Source organism: Bidens hawaiensis, unplaced genomic scaffold (assembly GCF_021521415.1).
Source record: "Bidens hawaiensis isolate Kalapana, Puna unplaced genomic scaffold, B.hawaiensis_p1.1 tig00062511_1, whole genome shotgun sequence".
NCBI classification, from domain to species: domain Eukaryota; kingdom Viridiplantae; phylum Streptophyta; class Magnoliopsida; order Asterales; family Asteraceae; genus Bidens; species Bidens hawaiensis.
In genome coordinates, this window is record NW_027506514.1 from 67,654 (window position 1) to 71,567 (window position 3,914).

The 3,914-nt window shown below is 35.0% G+C and overlaps 1 long non-coding RNA gene across 1 annotated transcript; it reads left to right on the top strand.

The window, feature by feature from the left end:
• The first annotated feature begins 2,277 nt into the window (after window positions 1–2,277).
• Window positions 2,278–2,576, top strand: LOC143618053 (uncharacterized). Its single transcript, XR_013150942.1, has 2 exons — window positions 2,278–2,368; window positions 2,512–2,576. It is a non-coding gene; the product is annotated as an uncharacterized LOC143618053 (long non-coding RNA).
• Window positions 2,577–3,914: the final 1,338 nt, after the last annotated feature.

Consider the following 3,914-nt stretch of genomic DNA (forward strand, 5'->3'; position numbering starts at 1 on the left):
ATAATGTGAGAGTAAGGGAATTTTGGGAAGTATTGCTTAAAATGCTGAATACTGTATGTTACTCTGTATGATTGTGTGATTGAATATGCTTCAATGTGAATCAATGTGTCTGTAACTATGTACGTTATGATGTATTTATAGTGCTAGGGTTTCCACTGATTGAGCTGAGACCAAATTAGGGTTTTGTTGGCCTCCTCCAATCGATTTGCGCCACGTGTCCCTGGAGACACCTGGTGCTTTTTCATTGGTTATGATCACGTGGTAACCCATGAGTCATGCTGAGCTGTCCACCTTTCGTTTAGCAGCTGTCAACATCAGCATATCCTTATTCCTTAAAAAGATGCCTTCTGGAAGGTTGTCTGACGTGCACAATCAAGGTTGCCCCAATCCTGATTTGGATAAGGACGAGGTTGATTATGTGCACGTGTGATATGCGCCCATCCTGAGGATGCGCGAGGTCTTCTCTTTATTCTCACGCGCAGATGTGATACGCACAAGCATGTAATACGCGTCACGCGCGGATGCCCCACGCGCATGGGTGGGCATGTATGATGCGCGAGCATGTGATATGCGCCGCGCGCGGATGCGCCACGCACGATGTGATATGCATAAGCATATATGATGCGTGAGCATGTGATACGCGCGAGCATATGTGATGCATGAGCACATGTGATGCGTGAGCATATGTGATGCTTGAGCATATGTGATATGTGCAAGCATGTGATGCTTGAGCATAAGTTTTGGCTTTGTACCTTGATAATATCTTTGACTTCTAATGTCTTGTATATATCTTGTGGGTTGACCCGCCCCGTTCGGTGTTGAGGCGGGTACATACCTCTTCACAAACAAGCATAAAGATATAGTTTACATCATAATCTTAGATGGTTACAGTTTCGTTCGGTCCATTCATTACTGTTTTTTTTGGTTTGACCATTTATTTGGTTCGGTTCCTCACAAAAAGCAAAATCAAACCAAACCAATATTGCGGTTTTTAATAAATATCAAAACCGAACCATCGGTTTATGATTCGGTTTGGTCAATGCTTACTGTTTTCTATCTATATTATGATCTCCAACTTGTGTGGTAGTGAGACCCCTGTTTCTTATTTTCTAGACAACTTTAACAAAATCCCCCACAAACTTAAACCCATAACCCCCACTTCCTTTAACTCCAGAATTTTCAAAATAATAGAAAGATTCAGCCAAATTGAACATCAGTCGTTCAAACCATAAACCCTAGCTATAGCTTAAGCCTAGTCGTTCAAACCATAGTCGAACCCTAGAAGTCGGGAAACAGAAAATCTACGAGGATAGGGAATAGGAATAGGGAAACAAAAATCATACCTGGTTCGGGCAGAAATCAAGCGAGGATGGTGGTGGTGTGCGTGGGTGGGTAATTAGATAGAGATTAGAGGATGGTGATAGAAGTGAAAAGGAAGAGAATGGAAGTGAGAAATGAAACCCTAGAGAAATGATTTCTCCGCTTTTTTTAGAGAAAAGAAATCAGGGAAATGGAAATGGTTTATTTCCATTTCTCACCTCTTTCTTTCGTAAACAAACAAGAGAATTGTTTCCATTTCCATTTCTCACCCCCCAATTCTCTGTACCAAACACCCCCTAGTTTATTTCAAATATTGTTTTAGTTATTACAACATTAATTTTTAGACACACTTAGACATTATTGTTAATAGATTATTCTCTAGTTTTGTTTTTTAAACATCGAAATTCTACATTTACTTTGAACTTGTAAGGATTTAAACCCATAACCTCATATTTATAAAAGAAGACACCATACCAATAGACCAACATGTCATGGATATTCTTTATTTTTGTTGATTTTAATAAAAGTAAAGTAATAATCATGCTTGGATCATAAAACATAATACCTTCAAGACAGAAAAAAATTATATTCTTTATATCTTATACTGTAACATGATACAATATGATATTTGTATAAAACACATTGTTACAGCCACATACATTTTAAGTCTTTATATTATATATACCATAACATTATTTAATTAATAACTTGATTCAAGATGATACCTCCATTCACATCATATTTCACTTTTTCATGTACGTTTAACCAACCTTGCAAAAAAGTATTAAACTATATAACAATTTAATGTAATTAATAATTAATAATTAAAATATAGCAAATTTTAATTAAGGAAAAAAAAACAATGAAAAACAAAAGGCAAACAAGGTAAGAAAAACTTGATTGGTAGTAGCATAAACAAACTGAGCGCAAAGCAAACAAACTAATAATAATAATCTCTTCCCGAAAAACCCTCATTTGACTCCGGCCACCACCACCTGCTGCCGTAACGCTGCCACTAGCCACCACCAGTCGTTTTCTTCTTATACTCGTAAGCACCTACTAGTACAGCACATTACTATAATTAATTAATTACAATCACATCTAATACCACACACTAAACCCTAACTAACACAACGCACACACAATTGACGATCCGTATTCCCTAATTACTCAATTGATTAATCTGTGTAGCTACTTGCATTGCTGTTCCAACGGATAATTGGCTAGCTATGGACGATTTGGTGTCCGTATGCAAGGTAATTCGTCAATTTTTGTTTATAATTTCATGATTATTATCGTCAATTTGATTTTATTGTTAGGATATGAGTTTTACGTCGTTGAATTTGCTTTATTGATTAGGTTACAGTCATTAGAGATGCTAATTAGGTTTTTTTTTGCTGATAATGTGTGAAATTAGAGTTAAATAAGTTGATGATTTGGAATCATACATGCGTAATTGGATATATGTAATTCTGTATGCTATGAATGTGTTGTGTAGGTATATCTGTGTATGAATTTTGATTTGTGTGAAAAGTTTTTGAAACTTTTTAAGGAAAACAATAGTTAGGGCACATTTAGGCTGCATTTGCTTTGCGGTAACTCGTCAATTTGCTTAAAGTTTTAAGATTAATATCGTCGTAGTTAATTTCGCTGGAGTTTGATTTTGATTTAATTGTTAGGATATGAGGTTTACGTCGTTGAATTTGCTATAGTGATTAGGTTACAGTGATTAGAGATATTAATTAGGTTTTATATTTGCTGATAATGTGTGAAATTGGAGTTAAATAAGTTGTTGATTTGAAATCATACATGCGTAATTGCTTACCTGTAATTCTGTGTAGTGTATGCTATGAAAATTGCAGACAGTTAGGGCACATTTTAGTTGCATTTGAATTGCTGTGTATGTTCTTCATTGTGACTGATTATTATGGACGTAATTAATGTTGTCGGGGCTTGAATAGTTGAATTTGATTCAGTTGTTGGACGTGAATTTAGGTTTTGGATTAGGTTACAGTGATCAGAGTCCAGAAATGTTTTTTTTTGTTGTTGTTGCTGCTGCTGATAATGTCTGATTTGGAATCATACATGTATAATTGCGTATCTGTAATTCTGTATGCTGTGAATGTATTCTGTAGGTGTATGAATTTCGATTTGTGTGAAAAGTTTTGAAAATTACAGACAGTTAGCACACATTTTAGTTGCATTTGCTTTGCTGTGTATGCTCTTCATTGTGACTGTAATTAATGTCTTTGGGGATTGAATTTGATTCAGTTGTTGGATGCGAATTTTACGTCATTGAATTTGCTCTGTTAATTAGGTTTAGAATTAGGTTACATTGATCAGAGTCCAGAGATGTTAATTAGGTTTTTATTTATTTATTTTTTTACTTTGTTTTATTTTTTATTTTTTTTTATTTGCTGATAATGTTTGATTTGGAATCATACATGCATAATTGCGTATATGTAATTCTGTATGCCGTGAATGTATTTTGTAGGCATATGTATTTCGATTTGTGTGAAAAGTATATGAAAATCTAAAGGAAAACAACAGTTAGGGCACGTTTTAGCTGCATTTGCTTTGCTGTGTATGTTCTT